This window comes from Nyctereutes procyonoides, unplaced genomic scaffold (assembly GCF_905146905.1).
Source record: "Nyctereutes procyonoides isolate TBG_1078 unplaced genomic scaffold, NYPRO_anot_genome, whole genome shotgun sequence".
Classification (NCBI taxonomy): domain Eukaryota; kingdom Metazoa; phylum Chordata; class Mammalia; order Carnivora; family Canidae; genus Nyctereutes; species Nyctereutes procyonoides.
In genome coordinates this window covers 11,455,699-11,477,198 of record NW_026575131.1, presented here as the reverse complement: position 1 = coordinate 11,477,198, position 21,500 = coordinate 11,455,699, and positions in this window count along the sequence as shown.

Below are 21,500 nucleotides of genomic sequence, written 5' to 3'. Positions count from 1 at the left end.
TGATGTTGGCGGAGTTTGATCCTGTAGGGCATCAGGGGCCATTATGTTTTCTAGTACTGGAGAGATCAAAGCCTGACTATGTTTTACACCTGAAACTAATATAATGGTGTGTGTTGACTATACTTCAGTTCAAAAGAAAAAAACAAAAACCTCATTATGGGGTGGGGGGAAGTATACCCAATTTGCAATGTCAAAGGAACTTTGGGAACACAACCATTTGATCTCCATAACCACTGGACAGTGCTGAGGGAGCCAGAAAACTTCTGAGTGTTTCCATCTATTAGAGTCCATTTGGCTCCAGTAAACACTGGAACTGTCAGTTTTTATTTCTGGAGAAAGAGTGAATAGCAAGCTCAACTTAAGGTCTATGATTGCCTCAAAAAACTCTCACCTGGAGGCAACCTTGGCCTACATGGGAACCTATAGCCAAGGCATGGGAGCTACCACTCCCAAAAGGACTGTATCCCTGAGGCCTCTGCTGGAGCAGATGGGGCATCAGGGATGGTAGGGGAAGATGAGATTGTTCTGAACTATTGTTCAGATTTTAAGGCTTTACACAGGCAACCAAGATAGTACTGGGCTGTTAGTCGATCTGTTCAGGTGGAGCCCCTGCAGCAATGAAATTAAACCAAACTTGCTTTCATGTTATTTTTACTAGACCTTTTATAGCTGATTGGAGTAGCTTTTTAGTTTTCCAACCTCCCTCTCTGTCTTGGGTATTTCTCAAAACCCATCCCCACCCCCAGGATTTGTCCATTTCCCACAGATTAGCAATGAATTGTCCAGTATCACAAAAGTCTTGTTCCATAGCTAGACTCTGTATGGATGTCACCATCCCATACCAGGTGCTGGGGGTTGCCTGGGGAACTTTCACTTTTATTCCTGCAGTGAATGAGGCCCAATCAGGGCCTTCAGTGAAAGGAAAGTAGGTTGCCTATGTCCTTCCCAATTCCCTAAGAATGTGTTAACCTCCTTTATGGATTTCCAGGTTTCCATATGCCCAGAGAGATCCTCCTTTTTTTTTTTTTTAAAGATTTTATTTATTCATGACAGACACACAGAGAGAGGCAGAGACACAGGCAGAGGGAGAAACAGGCTCCATGCAGGGAGCTGGATATGGGACTTGATCCCAGGACTCCAGGATCACCCCCTGAGCCAAGGGCAGATGCTCAACCGCTGAGCCACCCAGGTGTCCCCAGAGAGGTCCTTCTTATTGGGTGAAGCCTTCCTGCAGGATGGAATAATCCAATCTCTAAGAGAATGAGTACTGTGAACCCTCTGAGCACCACACAAGTGCTGCTAGAAGGCAGGGTATGTTGATGTTGTTCAATTTTCTCTGCCTCATGCCAGGTCAGAAAAATGCCATTACCCCTGTATCTCATAGTTGCACTAGCCATGCCTGGATGCTTTCTCTGGCTTTTTGCTGGGACTTGGCAGCTGTATCAATAAGCTCAGGGAAAGTATTCTTTCCTTTCTTTGCCTTCAGCGCCGTGTGTGGTTCCTTGAACAAACACATTAGACCAGTGCTGAGGATCAATGCCTACTCTCTCAAAGCTATGTCCTTGGAACAGCTCCCACTGTGGAGACAGTAGACAGAGCATATAGTCCAAGGACAGAGGAGGGGTTGCAGAGCCTTTAATTGTTCAGGTCCAGCTTGTTGGTCAACCATCAGGAACCTCCTCTTAACTACCTCCTCTGACACTCTCAAAGTTGACAGCACTCCAGACAAGTTAGTTGTAAACACAGTCAAATCTCTGAGGATAGGGGCACTTAGGTGGCTCAGTGGTTAAGCCTTTGGCTCAGGTCATTATCCTGGTCCTGGGATTGAGTCCTGCATTGGACTCCCCACAAGGAGCCTGCTTCTCCCCCTACCTACGTCTCTGCCTCTCTCATGAATAAATAAATAAATAAAATTTTTTAAAAAAAATCTTTGAGGATATATTTTATATATTTAATGAGATTCCAAGGTTGGGAAGAAAAGCTAACCTAATTTTTAAATATTTTGAGTATCTACGATGTGCCAGGTAGTCTGTATCATGATTCCAAAGATTCCTCATTCACTCAGTCTAAATAGGAAAGATACACCAACAATAAATAAATAAATAAATAAATAAATAAATAAATAAATAAATAAATAAATAAATAAAAAGTAAGTAGGTGATCAGCTAAGTGTACCCACATGCTTATATTATATATCTATATATAATTACTTATGTAATGATGTATACAGTTTTACATATACTATATGTTCTGTTTTGAGAATGAGTTTTAGTTATTGTTTATATGTATCAGTTGTATGTTTCTGCATAGCAATTATCCTCAAATTTCATGACTTAAAACAATACACATTTACCATTTCATAATCTCTATGGGTCAGGAATCCAGGTGTGGCTTAACTGAGTCTTCTGGCTCAAGGTCTCTTATAGAGCTGCAATCAAGATGTTGAACAGGGCTGTGGTGTTTTTTAAGCTCAGCTGAAGTGAGTCTGTCTCTAGGTTCACTTACATGATTATTGGCAGATTCAACTCCCAGCATGTTCTTGGCTCTAAGTTCCTTACTGCATTGGCCTCTCCATGGGACAGTTCAAAGGATGGTAGCTGGGATACATAAAAATGAATGAATGGGAGCCCTCAAGAGGGTAAACGAATCAGAAATCAGTCTTTTGTAATCTAATCTAAGAACTAACATCTTGCCCTCCCCTTTTTAAATTGAGATATAGTTCAATATTGTATAAATTGAAGAGGTACAACATGTTGATTTGATACATTTATATTGCAATATACTTGGTAGATAAATAAGTCATGGAGATCTAATACACAGTACAGTGATGATAAACATCTTGTCACTTTTGCTGCATTCTATTCATCAGCAGCAAATCACTAGGTCCACCTCACACCCAAGCAGAGGCATTAATATCTAGAATTGGGGATCACTAGGGACCATCTTGGAAAGCAGCCCATGTCAGTGTCCTTCATCGTTTGGTTGTTGGACTAGGAAGAGAGTTGGAGCAGGAGGTGAGTGCTGAGCACTGCTAGCACCACTCTCAGCTGACTGTATCTCGTAAGGATTCAATAAAGGCTCTATCCCCAAGATAAATTAAATCCAGAGTGCCTGTTCAGGTTGGCAGCATCCCAGCCCATTAACTTCTCAAATGACTCATATGCATAATATCTGGAATTCTGAAGGACGTGACAGGGGTTCTGAGCATTAGCTTAGCATGAGTATATATGTCAAATATATTCACTTGAGTTTCTCATAGAAACTTCCAAACTTGAAACAGAAGAAAGCATTCTTAATTCTCTTTAAATAAATATTGCTTCACTGAAGGGGCAGTCAGGTGGAGGAATGAAAGAATGACATGACAGAGAACAACACACAGAAAAGTTTAACATCTCACAGATGAAAATCTCAATATAAATTGGTTGAATGACAAATCATGAATAATACCTATGTATGCTTACATAATAGTGTATGTCTCTACAATGACTACTGAACTAGGATTAAGTTCTGTGGTGGAAATTTTGGGTGAACAATAAGAAAATATGAATTACTAGGAGTTCCATTCAGAGCACAGTTGATCCTCACCTAGAGTAAGGGGAGTAAAGGAAAATACAGATAGACTCATAGACTATCTTATTTTTTTAAGATTTTATTTATTTATTCATGAGAGACACAGAGAGAGGCAGAGATAGAGGCAGAGACATAGGCAGTGAGAGGAGAAGCAGGCTCCATGCAAGGAGCCCGATGTAGGACTTGATCTGGGGACTCCAGGACCACGCCCTGAGCCAAAGGCAGACGCTCAACCACTGAGCCACCCAGGTCTCCCTAGACTATTTTTAAAAATAACACTGAATGGATATAAGATTGAATTACTTGCATCCAAAATTAGAAACACTTGAGAAAAGGAAAAAAAGAAAGAAATCCAGAATTTTGAGATGAATACAGTAGTAACCTCTTAGTTGAAAATGGCTGTGTTCTCTCTCTCTCTCTCTCTCTCTCTCCCCCCTCACTCTCTTTTCTCCTAAGCTGTGGGCTATGACATCCATAGAAGTTGCTGGCAGAGGCAAGGACTTTTTTTTTTCTGGCAGGCTGTGTGCAGGAATGGTGAACCAGACTGATGCCCTCATGTTACAATATGCACCCTATCTAGTGATTACTGTGTTGTGGCAAACAACTGATATTTTTGATTGTTAATCCTTTAAATACTTGTTTTTATAAAGACACTAAATTTTCTTTATTTTTTTTGTAAGTTGTAAATAGCGTAACTTACAAAATGGTTCTCAAACCATTATTGGGCTAGTGTAAGAGTTGACTATGTAGAACATTAGAATTAAGGAAAGGTAACCCGTTCTGAGAGAGCATCTACAACATGCAAGTAAAGTGCTGGATAATGTGTGAATTTCTCCTTCCACACATAGGTCATGAGTTTGTAACTTCAGTCTCCCTCCCTCAAAGAATGCTCAAATGGCATAATCCGACATTGTTTCATGTTTTATTTTTTTTTTGTTTCATGTTTTAAATAATACTGTCTTTCCTATGCTTAGGTTTAATGCTAGGACTCTGTGTTTTTGAGTAAAGGAATGGTGTACAATATTTGATGTTTTATCCAGGTTTGTAGAAGAAACTTAAACATGGTAGATTTCAAAAATGTTTTTATTTGCCTGATGAATCAGCTATAATTTAATGTATAGTTATATACATTCAAATAAAATGCAGGCTGTCAAATATGATGCAGGAAGGAGAATATTTTGTTGGGTAATAATAGTGGAAAAAATATGAGGAAGGTGGTGACCAGAACAAGGTTTAGAACTCAAACGTTTATGTATTCATAGTTTCCAAAGGATATCCCAAAAGGAATGTGTTCAAGATGGTCAATGTATTTCATTTGAGATATTTTTCAAAAGCTTAAGAAAAAATAAAATGTATCATTTCTACATAATAAGAAATTATTTTAGGTGTCATATGATACAGATGGTGACACTACTTTGGTGTTCTCATATCTGTCTTCCTTTTTGTATAAAATTTGTCTTCAGGCAAAAAAAGGCTTGACCCCTTTTGTGATTGTAAGATGGCTACACCAAGTAAATGCATCTCATCTAAATGTGACAGAGTCCATGTAGTCCATGTAGGAAAAAAAGCCTAATTCTATTTATAATTATTTGTAAGGTTGAAGAATTTCCCAGAAACCCTAGCCAATACATCTCATTAGATGGAAATGTATCACATGTTCATGATCATCTTTTAAGCAGAACATATGCCCAGGCCTGGAATAAAGCTGGCCTTTCCTGGACAAGGTTAAGGGGAAGTTGGTGAACACCTGGACAAAATTAAGATTAGAAAGAAGGATAATGGGGGTGGAAATAGAGGTTAGATATACACCTAACAGTATCTACCATAAAAATAATTATTCTAAAGTCAAGTAAGTTTAGAAAGTCCTGGGTTTAATTTTATTTCAAATTTTCTTCATTGTGAAAATTAGAGTATTTTTATGTTCATGTGCATTACAAATCTTAAAGGTAGGATATAATGTGTGACATTTTCCTACCTAGTCTTTTTCTTTTTTACTTTTTTAAGATCTTATTTATTTATTCATGAGAGACACAGAGAGAGAGGCAGAGACATAGGCAGAGGGAGAAGCAGGCTCCATGCAGGGAGCCCGATGCAGGACTTGATCCCAGGACTCCAGGATCACGCCCTGGGCTGAAGGTAGGCTCTTAACCGGGGAGCCACCCAGGCATCCTCTTACTTGTTCTATTTATTTGTTTACTTCTATTTGTTTTGTTATATTATTACATTGTTATAAACTCATGTGACAATATTCCATGGTTTATGAAATAATAGTATAGATCTGTAGGATGCAGGTGGTGTTCATTTTGAACTCCCAGGTTCTGAACTCTCTCTTAAAAAAAAAAAAAAAAGATTTAATTTCCTTTTTCATGAGAGACTCAGAGAGAGGTAGAGGCTCCCTTTGGGGAGCCTGATGTGGGACTTGATCCCAGGACCCCGGGACCACAACCTGAGCCAAAGGCAGTTGCTCAACTATCGAGTCACCCAGGTGCCCCTGAACTCTCTTCTATGTATGGGAAATTCTACAATTTTTGAAGCTTGGTGGGAAGAAAAGTTCAGTAAGATGTTAAGAGTTGGGAATGTTTCATATCTCCTTTCTCAGTCTGCCTCGTAGCTAGGTCACAGATATAGTTTTGACATAGAAAGTGGTGACTCTGGGATCCCTGGGTGGCGCAGCAGTTTGGTGCCTGCCTTTGGCCCAGGGCGCGATCCTGGAGACCCGGGATCGAATCCCACATCGGGCTCCCGGTGCATGGAGCCTGCTTCTCCCTCTGCCTGTGTCTCTGCCTCTCTCTCTCTCTCTGTGACTATTGTAAATAAATAAATAAAAAACCTTTAAAAAAAAAAAAGTGGTGACTCAAGAAGAAAGTAATGAGAAAATATCTCTCCTTCTCCTCCTCCCCTTATCCCCCTCCTTCTTTTTCTTCTTTTTCTTTTTTCCTCCTCCTCTTCCTCTTCTCCCTCCTCCTCCTTCTTCTTCTTTTCTCTCTCTCTCTCTCAGTGGGAACAGTTTTTTTTTTTTTTTTGTCTCCAAATATGAACTGAAGTGTGATCTGGAGTGTTTCTTATGGCCACTCAACCTTAAACATAGTTCTCTAGCCTTCCTAATGTTTCTGTGAGCTATCCAAAGACTTTTTAATAAATTACTGTTCAGCCTATTTCAGGCACAGTCACATTTTGTTGGTTGCAACTGAGTACCAGGACCAATATAAGTATTGATAGTGAAAATAACATTTTAAAGTAAGAATAAAAGACATTAATAAAGGTGACTATATGGTGATTGGTGACTACAGAAGGTGATGATTTATCTCAAAGAATTAGGCTAGCAGACAATGTTGATTACTTCTGAATTGTCAAGGAAATAATCACATGTTTAAAAGTGTTCCTGATTTCAGTTTACATTTTTGCATAAAATAGCTTAACGAAACATTGCCAATGAATAGCAGAATGACAGGGGAGAAATATTTCCAACCAAAATGTTGAGAACCCCTGCTAATGATAGGTAATTTCTAATGAAGTTAAAATGTATAGCTTCATTGCTAAAATGAATGTATAAGTCACTGGGAAAATGAAATTTTATTATATAAATCTGTTTAAGAATGCATCAATTTTTACAAAAGATTTTCTTTCTTTATTTGACAGAGCAATAGAGACAGAGAGCACAAGCAGGAAGTGGGAGCACAGAAAGGCAGAGGGAGAGGGAGAAGCAGGTAGCCAGAAGCAGGGCTCCATCCCAGGATCCTGGGATCATGACCAAGGTGAAGACATACACTCAATCGACTGTGCCACGCAGGTGCCCCAGGAATGCATAAATTTTATAAACCAAGAAAATTAAAATGTTTAAATTTGAAGAAATATACTCAGGTGTATCAGAATTATATTTAAATCTCCAATATCATTATTTTCATACTCTTTTTTTCAAGAGGTTCAAATCATTTAACTACACTATTGAGTTTGGAAAGTTAAGAACCATCCTTCCCTTTGTAGAAAGTGTCATTAGTATCATTGCAGCTACTTAAATTAAACTCAGGAAGTTTTATTCATTTTTTAAGGCAAACATTTTTTTGGACAGAACTAAAAAAAAAGTGTTCACAGCTTCAGTATTTTACCTTCTAGCTAAAAATTTACCATGCATGAGTCTATACATCAGAATAACAAAAAGTTAACAAGTTTGTGGAAAATGGCAAATAATTCTTCACAGGAAGCCTAATCTGCCATGGTTTGGTTAATTTCTAATGGCAAAATAACACTAAATCAAATACACAATTTTCTGTCTATTTTGCTAAGATTACCTTTATAAAAACAAAGTTATAATGTTTTTCTAAGTGCTTTTCATTGGACTAAAATGTATTTCCTCTCCAGTTCTTCATTAGGCAAAATGAAAAATATTCATCTAAAACATGGGCTTGTGTGTGATTATCCAACCAAATAAAATTATTACTGGCAGGCAGGAAATAATGACTTAGAGATAATAGCTATACTGAATCAGATGACTTATGCAAATCTTCCCTCATTGGCAACCATTTTTTCCTGTTCGGATTCTTTTTCCTTTCCAGCATTGCATTAAAAGGAATTCATTTCTCACAGGCCAGACTTGGTTTTTATTTACAAAGCTTGAAGTCCTAATCTGAACTGATTACTTAGAAACATATATCAAGAAATTATGTTGCAACATCAGATTTTGACATAAAATCAAATAAATTTCCGTTGGAGTCTTTTTCATGTTTTATTGATTTTGTATCAACATTCATATTACAACTGGTTTCTTTAATATGTATGTATGCATGTTCTCCCTTGAAAAGAATATCTCCATCCCCCAGTACCTTTCTGATGTGAGTTTTTAGTTTCCACTTTGTATTATTCTTATCTCTGCATATCTCTATTTCCCTATTTCAGTTGAAATCTTCATTTTTCATTGCAACTTCCTGCTAACACATAATTGATTATTGATACAACATGCTGCCTGGCACAGGGTAAGTTTCAATAAATCTTTATTGCACAATGAACTCAATAAGTAATAAAATAAAATACCTTACTGGTTTGTGTTTTCTTTTATATCCCATAAAAATAATCCTAACCACAGAAGTATTCCCGTGGGTTTTTCTCATTACACCAATTCTTGCTTCTGTGCGGTAGAAGCACATAGTAAACTGTTTCAATAATTCTAATTAAAAATATTCATGTATATTGTTCATTTAATTTTATCTAAATATTGGATTCCAGTTTGTTTCTTAAGCGTGGGTCTAAGGATCAGGGACTGACCTTTTATCACCATCTGCGTTCTTTTGAGTCTGTGATTTTTTTTTTCTAGGATTTTATTTATTTGTTCATGAGAGACACAGAGAGAAAGAGAGGCAGAGACATAGGCAGAGGGAGAAGCGGGCTCCTCCCAGGGAGCCCCATGCACGACTCAACCCCAGACCCCAGGATCATGCCCTGAGCCGAAGACAGATGGCCAACTGCTGAGCCATCCAGGCGTCCCAAGTCTGGGATATTTTTGAAGGTTAAGTTATTGGCCCACATTCCTCTACCTCCCTACCACCACTGATGTGCTTTACCATATAACTTTTGGTTCTTCTCACAAAAGGTAGAGCCCTGTCTTGTGTCTTTAGCTAGTCCATATAGTCTGCTTTAGCCAATGGTATATTAGTCGTCACACTACAAACAGATATTTGCATAGTTGGGCATGCTTTCTTTTCTGTTTCCTATCTGGCCAGGAGAACATGCCCAGCCGGCCCCCGGTTTTGGGGGTAGGACAAGAGATTCCTGGAGCAGAGCAATGTTAACCAACTGGATTATAAATCACTCTTATCCCAGCTACCAAAGTATGTTGCAGAAACACTCCAGCCAGCCTGCATTTGTGAGCAAGAAATAAACGCAGATGGTTGTATGTCAAAGAGACTCTGTAGTTGCTTGTTATGTAATAACAATGACTAATAGAGAAACGATTGAAGAGTACTGAGGCACAACATTACTTCCCCCAACCACTCCTGAGAAAATTGGTAATAAAGACAATGATAGTAAGAATTGCTGCTTATTAGTGCCTACCAAATGCCAGCAATCACTAGATGCTTTGCACATTGTAATCCCATTTCATGCTATGAAGATGACTCTATGAAGTAGGAAATACTATCCTTATTTCATTCCTAGGAAGGGCGTATAATTTGCCAAAAATCACAAAGATAGGAAGTGGCAATTCCAAGTTTACAAGTCAATGAATTCAGAATAAAAAGCTTTTATTTTGTGCCAAGATGACAAAATTTGCCTTTGATATTCTCAAACTTCCCCTTTGTTTCCCCATTCTCTTGACTCCAGTCCTGTATCCCTCTCAGCTCATTTCCTATTGAGATTAGTACTTTCATGCTGCTTAAGCCTAGATTTTAAGGGCTCCAAATTTAGATTGCCTTCCATTGGGTCCTAATTTGGTAGTGGAGTATGTGGACAGCTGGGGTGAGAAAATACTTTCCAACAGTTGTGGAATGTTCATAGCCAAACAAAAAACAAAATAACAAAACAAAAACAATAACAACAAAGTTATTAACTGAATAGATTATTCTGTCAAATAAAATATAAGTGAATCACCCAGCTTTATTGGATTGGAATTGTGTGCAAGATAATGAAAGAAAATCAAGGGTTGCTTAATAGACAAAAACTTAGGAACAATGGGGATGTCAGTTTCCAACTTTAGCACTGTAGAATTCAAATGTCATTTGATTAGAGAACACAAAGCAGGAATAGCAACCAGGGTGATTATTTAAAAATGCAAATCTGATGATGTAACTTGCATTCTAGTAAGTAGAGACAGTCATTTTTTTAAGTGTACTTAGGAAAGGATACATATTTGAGGGGGGAAAAAAGTATAGCAGGTTATGGGAGGTCAAATGTTCTGTTTACAATATTTGGAGGTGCTCAGGTCAGGGCACATAAAGAAAGTAACACTGAAAGGGAGTTAGCCCTGTAAATAGAAAGGAGGAAGAGTGCTCCAGGTATAAGGGAATTCCAATGCAAATGTCCATAAGGTAAGAATGTACCTGATATCAAATTTGTCAACATCAAGAGCTTCTCTACTACCACCAATTTTGTTAATTATCTTCTTAAAAACAATGAAGTTTTTGACCTGGTAAAGAATTATCTGGTTAATTCCTTACCCAAATCTCTGCTTTAATTTGCTTTTGTAGATACAGTTTGATTTAAATACTTCTGAGGATAAAAATTAAAAACGAATGCAAAGGTTACAATATATATTCTCTTCCCTCTTATACATGTCATGATTTTTCACATTAGTTGCTGAAAGTCATATAATATCGTAAATATATGGGTTCACAAATTGGCTTGTAGGAATTCAAACTAGAGAAGATAACATTTATTAAAGAGAGATTTATTATTATTTTTTTTTAGATTTTTTTTTTTTTAAGATAGTCACACAGATAGAGAGAGAGAGGCAGAGACACAGGCAGAGGGAGAAACAGGCTCCATGCACCAGGAGCCCGACGTGGGATTCGATTCCGGGTCTCCAGGATCACGCCCTGGGCCAAAGGCAGGCGCCAAACCGCAGCGTCACCCAGAGATCCCCCAAAGAGAGATTTATTATGCTATAAAACATATATCACACAAAACTCAATTAGACTCTTTTAAAGTTTTCCATGTTACTCATCTGGCATAGTATAAATTGGCCAATAACTTTCATGCTTTTTTTTTTTTCTCCAGGGAAACATTTTTTAGATGCTTATAAGCAAATAATGATTTTTTTCCCCAAATATGTTTTCCTTAACTATATTTTCTTAAGTAAATGTGGTACTGTTGGATGCTTACAGTTACATTATAAAGGAAGTAGAATTTGTTTATTAAAAAAGATAATTCAGAGCTTTAAAAATGGCTTTGTTTAAAAGAAACTTTTCAAACATTTGCTTGAAAGTGAAAATTTTTACCAAATCTATTAAATAGTGAGTTAGTCTGACAATTCGTATTCTCCTTATTCCACATCATCTTGGATAATCAATAATTGGCTAATTTTTTTAACAAATTATTTTTCAAATGACTGGGCCTTAATCTGGACAAGCATATCATCAATACTGACATTTGCACAGTGTACAGCAACTGGCTGAGGTACAGATTTATGCTTCTTTCTGATAGGAAACAGGCATAGAAATCAATGAGTTAACGAATATATCTAATGTGTATGTATTGGTAATATTTATTTCTTTAGCATAACAAAAAAATCAGATTGACCCAGTTGTTTCTGATATGGACAAATTGCTGGTCTCTCTAGCCCCAGTTCCAGTATATAAAAGGTTGTTTAAATCAATTTAAAATATTTACATGAATGTATAAATAAAAGAATATTATGAAATAATATGCTGTTTTTGGAGCAAGTCCTATATAAGAATAGTTGCTCTTAACTTTGTATCATATTTGCTATTAAGTTTCTGTTGACTTTAAAGTAAGATTTTAGGGGCACGTGGGTGGCTCAGTGGTTGAGCATCTGCCTTCAGCTCAGGTTGTGATCCTGGAGTCCTGGGATCGAGTCCTGCATCAGGCTCCCAAGAGGGAGCCTGCTTCTCCCTCTGCCTATGTCTCTGCCTCTCTCTGTGTCTCTCATGAGTAAATACATAAATAATCTTTAAAAAAAAATAAAATAAGATTTTGGGTCAAGAACAAAGTCTGCCCTGTTCCTAAATAGGATTCAACTTGAATAGATAATAGCAGTTTTTTGTATTCTAATTTCAGTTTTAAACACAGGATTCAGGGGTACCTGGTGGCTCAGTTAAGAATCTGCCGTAAGCTCAGGTCATGATCTCAGGGTCCTGACATGGGGCTGCATGTTGGGCTCCCTGCTCAGCAGGGAGTCTGCTTCTCTCTCTCCCCACTGCTCATGTTCTCTCTTGGGGGCTCACTGTCTCTCTCTCAAATAAAAAATAAAATATTTATTAAAAAAAAACACAGGATTCAAGTTGAAGGAATAATTAGAAATCCTTTTAAGAGGATTGGTGAAAAACTTGGGCGTCATATAGGACATTGATCAGCCAATTAAAATAATTGTAACCATGTAACATTTACAAATACTAAAATACTTTTAATTCTTTAGAAAGATGCCTAAGAATAGCTTTAGGCATGTATGTTTTTTTCTAATTCCTTTCTTTCATTACCAGGTGATAATATCAGGAAATTGCAATGATTCAGTGTTAGAGCATGAGCCTTTTAGATCTTTGAAGGATACTAAGCTGAGAAGAATATATTGATTGAATTTTGTGCAATCTGTCTAGGTTGCATTTCTAGTTAAAATAACTTAGTTTGTTCCAGTGTTGTGTGTGACCCTGATGATACCTATCAAAGGAAATTGTTCATTTCTTTAGCTTTATTTTTATTGCTTTATTGACTCTGTGTTGAATGTTCAGTTTAGACTGAACAACTTGAAATAAGACCCAAGAAGCAGCACCCCTATCCTGATAAACAGCAAAAAATCACTCACTTTTTTGCGCCTTTTGCAAATCATGATTACTGTTCTGATCAAAAAATGCAGGTCGCTGGCCTTTCAGCAAATTTTCTTCATCAGCTGTCTGAATGCTTCCTTTGAACAACAAAAAAAAAGGTAAGAGACAATGAGTAAGTTTGGTTTGAAGACTGGTAGGTTATTTATTCAGCCAATTGTAGAAAAAGGAATGGTGGAATTTTTGAAAAAAGAGCTTGAAGAAAAAGAGAGTTATTGAGGGTGAAAACCCAAGTGTAGTAAGTTAATGAGGAGTTTGGAAACTATAATGAAAGGGCAGTGAGTGTCAGATAACTTCACGGTCACCACACAACAGTGACTTGGGACGGATGCTGTAAAATACAAGTATGTAGTCGTTAGCTCCAGCTTATAGATCTTGGCCCAACAGAAACACGTCCTACGTCTCTTCTTCTTCAGCATCTAGCCTAGAAACACACATGCATGTGCACACGTGTGTGCACACGGACACAGACATGCACACGGCATGATATATCCCTTGAGTACACTGGCCCTGAAATTATGTTTATCTAGTACGGTATAGGGCAGAAGGCTGGGCTTTTACAGAAAGAGCGCAGATTTCAAATTCAAAGAGCGCAGGATTTCAAATTCAAAAAGATTCAAAAAGTAATCTTACTTTTACTACCTTAGTGTTCATGGATCAATTATTTAAAATCTACTGAGACTTCATTTCTTCTCCTGTGTGAATATGGATCATAGCCTAATTTGTGTGTGAAATGATGATCAAATGTCAGACTGCCCAACTCCTAGCATGGCACAATGTTTTTACACACATCAAGTGCTCAATAAATTGATTGTGGTGTTGATGGATATTCTCCGCTTCTTCCATATTGTTGCTAATTCATCAAGTAGAAATTTAACTTCTATTTTTGTAGTCCCAGGAAAGTCACTCCAAAGCTCTAACTTTCTCCCCATGCTCTCTGACATGTCCCAATGTAAGATAGTTTTTCTCCTTAGAAATTTTGTAAGAGTATAACATCCACTAAAGTTATATTTCTTTATTGGGTGGAGTTAGTGCTTTAACAGCTAATACCTACATATGCCCTGACTTAACCTATGACTATCTCTTTAGGATTGCCTACCAATGAGAATGGGCTATAAGAATTCTTTAAAAAAACACATTTTATTTATTTATTCGTGAGAGATACAGAGAGAGGCAGAGACATAGGCAGAGGGAGGAGAAGCAGGCTTCTTACAGGAGCCTGATGCAGGACTCGATCCCAGAACTTCAGAATCATGTCCTGAGCCCAAGGCAGATGCTCAACCACTGAGCCACTCAGGCGTCCCTGGGCTATAAGAATTCTACTTTTTTCCTTTCTTTTGATAAATGTCTCTGGATATGTCAAGAGTAAGGTATTCCATTTCATTACTAAGGAGTTTTCTTAGCTTCTCTGTGATTGAGAGGTAAGCTTAATTCAGAGGAAAACGTAGTGTGTCAGATATTTCTATGTATCAAACTACCCTCAAATCTAAGCATTTTAAGACAACAGCCACTATTATTTTCTTTTAAGATTTTATTTAAATTCAAGTTAGTTCACATATAATGTAGTATTAGTTTAGGGATAGAATTTAGTGACTCATCAGTTGCATTTAACATCCAGTGCTCAGTACAACATGTGCCCTCCTTAATGCCCATCACCCTATTACCCCATCCCCCCACCCACCACCCCTCCAGCAACCCTCAGTTTGCTCCTTCGAGTTCAGTGTCCCTTGTGGTTTATCTCCTTCTCTATTTTTCATCTTATTTTATTCTTCTCTCCCTTCCCCTATATTCCTCTGTTTTGTTTTTTTTTTCAGTTCTGCAGATAGTGAAATCATATGGTATTTGTCTTTCTCTATTTCGCTTAGCATAATACACTCTAGTTCCATCCATGTCATTGTACACGGCAAACTTTCTTTCTTTCTTTCTTTCTTTCTTTCTTTCTTTCTTTCTTTCTTTCTTTCTTTCTTTCTTTTTATGGCTGAGTAATATAGTCCGTTGTATACCACCTCCTTTTTTATCCATTCATCTGTCAATGGATATCTGGGTTCCTTCCATGTTTTAGCTATTGTGGATAGTGCTGCTATAAACATCGGAATGCATGTACCCCTTCAGATCACTACTCTTGCAACCTTTGGATAAATACTTCATACTGTAATTGCTGAGTCATAGGGTAATTCTATTTTTAAAAATTTGAGGAACCTTCATACTGTTTTCTGGAGTGGCTGTACCAGCTTGCATTCCCACCAGCAGTGTAAGACAGTTCCCCTCTCTCTGTATTCTTGCCTACATCTCTTGTTTCCTGAGTTGTTCATTTTAGCCATTCTGACCTGTGTGAGGTGGTATCTCATTGTGGGTTTGATTTGTATTTTCCTGGTGCTGAGTGATGTTGAGCATTTCTTCATATGTCTGCTAGCCATTTGTATGTCTTCTTTGGAGAAATATCTGGTCATGTCTTCTGCTCATTCCTTAACTGGATTTTTTATTTTTTGGATGTTGAGTTTGATAAGTTCTTAATAGATTTTGGATACTAACCCTTTATCCGATGTCATCTGTAAATATCTTCCTCCATTCCATGGGTTGCCTTTTAGTTTTTTTGATTGTTTCCTCTGCTGTTCAGAGGCTTTTTATCTTGAAGTCCAAATTGTTCATTTTGGCTTTGGTTTCTCTTACCTTTAGAAATGTGTCTTGCAAGAGGTTGCTGCAGCCAAGGTCAAAGAGGTTGTTGCCTGTGTTCTTCTCTAGGATTTTGGTGGATTTCTGTCTCACATTTAAGTCTTTCATCCATTTTGAATTTATTTTTGTTTATAGTGTAAGAAAGTGGTCAGTTTAATTCTTCCTGCATATGGCTGGTCCAATTTTCCCAACACCATTTGTTGAAGAGGCTGTCTTTTTTTCCACTGGATATTCTTTCCTGCTATGTTGAAGTTAGTTGATCATATAATTGAGGGTCCATTTCAGGGTTCTCTATTCTGTTCTAATGATCTATATGTTTATTTTTGTACCAGAATCATACTGTCTTGTTGATCACAGCTTTGTCATACATCTTGAAGTCCAGCATTGTGATGCCTCTCACCTTGCTTTGCTTTTTCTATATTACTTTGGCTATTTGGGGTCTTTTTTGGTTCCACACAAATTTTAGAATTGTTTGTTCTAGCTCTGTGATAAATGCTGGTGGTATTTTGATAGGGATTGTACTGTAAGTGTAGATTGCTTTGGGTAGTATAGACATTTTAACCATATTTGTTTTTCCAATCCACGAGCATGGAATTTTTTCCACTTCTATGTATCTTCCTCAATTTCTTCCATAAGTGTTCTATAGTTTTCACAGTACAGATATTTTACCTCTTTGGTTAGATTTATTGCTAGGTATCTTATGGTTACGGGTACAATGGTAAATGGGATTGATTCCTTGATTTCTTTTCTGTTGCTTCATTCTTGGTATATAGAAATGCAACAGATTTATGTGCACTGGTTTTATTTTCTGTGGCTTTGCTGAATTCCTCTATCAGGTCTACTAACTTTTTGTCGGTGTCTTTCAGATTTTCTACAGAGTATCATGTCATCTGAGAAGAGTGAAGTTTTGACTTTTTCCTTGCTGATTCAGATGGCTTTTACTTCTTTTTGTTGTCTGATTGTGAAGCCAGGACTTCCAATACTATGTTGAGCAACAGTGCTGAGAGTGGACATCCCTGTCTTGTTCCTGACCTTAAGGGAAGGCCCTCAGTGTTTCCCCATTGAGGATGTGTATCTTTCACATACTGCCTTTATGATGCTGAGGTATGTTCCTTCTATCCCTATTTTCTTGAGAGCTTTTATCAATAAAGAATGTTATATTTTGTCAATTTTTTTTGCATCTATTGAGTGAATCATATGGTTCTTATGCTTTCTTTTATTAATGGGGTTTATCACGTTGATTGATTCACTGATTTTGAACCACCTTGCAACACATGAATAAATCCCCTTTGGTCATGGTAAATAATCCCTAATGTATTATTAAATTCAATTAGCTTGTATCTTATTGAGAATTTTTGCATCCATGTTCATCAGGGATATTGATTATTATTATTTCTTAAGTTTTTTTAAGAAACCACTTATTAGCTGCTTGTATCAAGTTTGGTTCTGCCCCGTGTCCAAAATAAATCTGTTCTACATGTCCAACCTTAAAAACATTGTGGGAGGGCATGATCAAAGGACAAAGATTCAGGAGGGTGCATTAAGTTAATAGAAGTTGAGTGCATTGATTATTTGTAGGAATTGCACTTTGGCCAGAGGTTCAGGCCATTTTTTTTTTTTTTTTTGAAAACTGTGTCACTTGTACCAAGGCTGATATTTGACTCTGCCTCTACTGTCTTTTTCTCAATTTATTCATAATGCTCACCCAAACAGATGATAAGCATAAGGGAGATTTGCCCAACAAAACAAGGAAATACTCTGTGCATGTGTGTGTTTGTGTGTGTGTGTGTGAATTACCCAGCCAGCCTAGTGCTGGCACAATATACAGGGATAGATATCAAGCTATCCAGACTGTTTTATTACGTTGATTAAAATTCAGGAAAACTAAAGAATTCAGAACTTCTGAAAGAGAATTTTCCAGGTACTATATTTATTAGTGTGAAATTCAATTCTGAGAAGAGAAAATATTTTAAAAATCACTAAATTAATGATTTGAGACTAACAAAAAGCATGTGATGAGAGAAAATTTTTGTTGGAATCTGATTGGGCTACATTCCTGCATTGTGTTAAGTCCCACAATCTCTCATTTCCACTTTCTAATTTGGAAAATTACAATAAAACCCTTTTTTTTAATTTTAAAGATCTTGTTCTAGAAGATCTCTGTTTCTGAAGTTGCATTGTAAACTTAAACATGTTATAAAATGAAATGCTCCAAACAAGTCCCAATTTTATTGGTATCTTACAATCTTAGCATGGGATAGAACTTTAAAGAGCAGTTTCAGTAATTAGTACTGTGCATGGAATATAGCAGGTTCTAGGGCAGTTAATCCCCATTTGACTGATCATCATGTATATGACCTATCAGTCACTCTTCCAATACCAAGATAATTGTCATTCTTATTTTCTTGGAAACATTTTTGTTTTTAGCATGTTATTATTTCAAAGTATTTCAAAAGCTGTTTTGGTGAAGATCCAGAGTTTTCAGCGTATGTAAGTCATATTCTCAAAAAAAAAAAAAAACAAGTAATTAGTAAACAATAAAGTACTTTCCCTTGTTGAGTGATAGCAAACAAGGCTCCATTTGTGCCTCTAAACCTTAATAGACAAATCCAGAGTTTAAACTAAAATTATAAAAAAACAAAAAAAATAAATAAACTAAAATTATTTTGAGCAAAGTGGAACCAGGTGAGAGAAGTGAAGCGCCAGGAAGTAAATTAAGATGGTGCTCACTCTAAAGTACAGAACTTGTACTTGCACCACAAGGAGGGTGAGATCTTCCTTAAATTATGCACTACAGGGTTTTGCTTGCCTTGCCCTAATCTAGCTCTAGTTGGGACGCTGAAAAAATATTAGACATTCTTTCACAGGTAGAACGGGACTTTAAACCAATGAGCAGGTAAGCACCAAATGTTGCCCAAAAAGGAGTGATTCCTTTTACTGCATTTACATTCAAAGTTTTCTAATGGTTTTGTTTCTGGGTTTTTTTTCTTTTGTTGTTGTTGTTGCTGTTGTTTGTTTTCTTTCTGTGTTTTGTTTCTTTTTGTTTGTTTTTGTCTTTTTTAAAGCAACCTGAAACATTTGAAAAATAAAGGGCAATTTTGGCACAGTAATCATCCTGGAAGTACTAGGGAAGAGACCCTAACCAGTATTAGGTAAAAGACTCTGGCCTGGTGAAAAGGAGTTTTAGATTCTTAACATGGTTTTGAATCCTACTTCCACCCTTTTGGGCTCTGTGACCTTGGATGGAAGATTTTTAGCCTTATCTGGCAAATGAGGGTGATTTTATTTTTTTTTTTCTTAAGATTTTATTTACTTATTTATGAGAGACATAGACAGAGAGAGACAGAGACACAGGCAGAGGGAGAAGCAGGCTCCATGCAGGGAGCCTGATGTGGGACTCGATCCTAGGACTCCAGGATCATGTCCTGGGCTGAAGGCAGGCACTAAAACACTGAGCCACCCAGGGATCCCCAAAGGTGATTTTAATAGCACTTAACTCTTATGTTTTATGTGTGTGTGAGAAACTTAAATGTAATAATGTATATAAACTTTTAACATAGCAACTGGTTTATAGAAAGAACTCAACAAATGATAGGTATTATTATTGATATTATTTTGTTATTGTTATTAATTTGTAGCAAACACTTGTCAAATAATCTGTCTTTAGCACTGCAAATTCATTCATAGGATTCAAAATATGTGTCCTGAAATAGATTTGAAAATTGTTTCCCTTCTACATCACTTCTGATTATTCTTGTGAGAAATCTTGGAATTTCTGGAAAATTGAAAGAGAAGGAGTAGAAAAAAGGCAGAAAATACAGGAATCAGAAGAATTATGAGCTCTATGATGAGATTAAATACAATTTGGATTTTGAAGATACTTGAAGAGAAGATTTAGAATAATTAATGATTATTTATTTGTAAATGTAGACTTGGCAAGCTATTTTTTATATCTTCTGAAATAAAATACATTTATATGTTTTTTCATTTATGGTGTAGTTTGGACAAATTGATTGCTAAGGACTCACATTATCAATTCACTAATTTGATCCCAATCCTTCAACACCCAAGACATGCACAAGTAAACAGTACATCTTTTTATTGCATCTTTTGATGCAATTGTGGAAATACGGGACTAAAATGTTTCAACATGAAAAATTTAAAAAATTGTTAATAGGATGAATAACATATTATTTGAACACTTCTAAGAAATAGATAACAATGTAAATAGCATGTATGGCTTTTTTATGGAATGTCTTTGGTGCCTCACACTTAGCCAACATTGCACATCTAAGGGTGCCATTTTAGCATATTTCCGCAAGATCTTCAACCTCACCCTTTGCCTATTTCTCAGCTATTTCAATGGTGCTCAAGGTGAGTTTTTAAAATTTTTATTTATACTAATATGATGAAAGGAGGTATAAAACAGTCCAAAAGACTAGAATTTTATGTTCAACAGACATGAGTTGAAGCCAGTTTCTACAATATGAGTTATCTGGTGGTAGGGAAGTTTTAAAATTTCTGAGTTTAAATTTCTCCTTCTAAAGAACAGAGAATAATATTTATTTCATAAAACCACTTTAAAGGTGGAATTTGGGGGACAACTGGGGCTCAGCTGGTTGAGCATTCAACTCTGGCTTTCAGCTCAGGTCATGATCTCACAGTCCTGAGATGGAGCTCTGACTCAGGCTCTGCACCGAGCATGGAAGCTGTTTGGGATTCTCTCTCTCCCTCTGCCCCCTTACCCCTGCTCATACACGCTCTCTCTCTCTTTCTCTCAAAAAAAAAAAAAAAAGATGGACTTTGAAAAAGAATATAAAAATGTTGGCAAGATACTGGCACAAATAAAGTGTTCAACTTGTAGTACCTACTAAAAATATGTTATTACTTAATTAATAATGAGAAACCTGTTCTCTGTCAGATATTAAGCTAAATCCTTGAACCACAAAGATAAATATGACACGTTTTCTACCCTCAGTGAGTTCTTGGTGGAATAATGAGAAGGCAAAAGAGACAGATAAATAGATACTGATGACGAAGCACAGAGACCAAACACCAGGCTAGACCTTGGGTTCTCGGGGAAAGCCTTCATCTAAGCTAACTCCTGAAGAATGAGCAAATATTACTCTGAGAAGGAAATGGGAAACACATTGTGGCTGGCAGAGGAAACAGCATATGTAAATACCGACTGATTGTAGAGCAGATTGGCTAAAGCAGAAGGTGAGAAATGAAGGAAATACAGGAAAGGAAATGAGAGATATAAAGAGGCCAGATCTCAAAAACAATTTTGAAGTCAGGCCACGGATTTTGAACTATATCCCAAGGGAAATAGAAAAGGCCATTGAATGATTTTAAGGTAAAAATTGAGATTTTCACTTTAGAATGGTCACCGGATATTAGAGAAATCAGAAAAGTCAAAAGACTACAACATTTGTCCCAATTACAACAGGAAACTGCCCTGAAATGCGGTCTTGACAGTAAATACAAGTAGATAGATTTGAATAATCTTGAAAAATAATGCCTTGTTAAGACTTAGTAAATGAACATAGTTCACCAAGATTCTATTCTGTTAATGCTGATAAAACTACCTCACAACTAGGTGGCTAAAACTGGTTATTTAGCCTTTGATCCTGAATATGTCCCTTTTGTTGATCAGAAGTTGAAAGGGAAAGAAATTAATCTTTTAGTCTCTCTCTTCATTTTTGGGTATTTATATGAAATAAATTATGAATTGGTTTTTCACATTTCACCATTTTCTTAGTTTATTTCCAT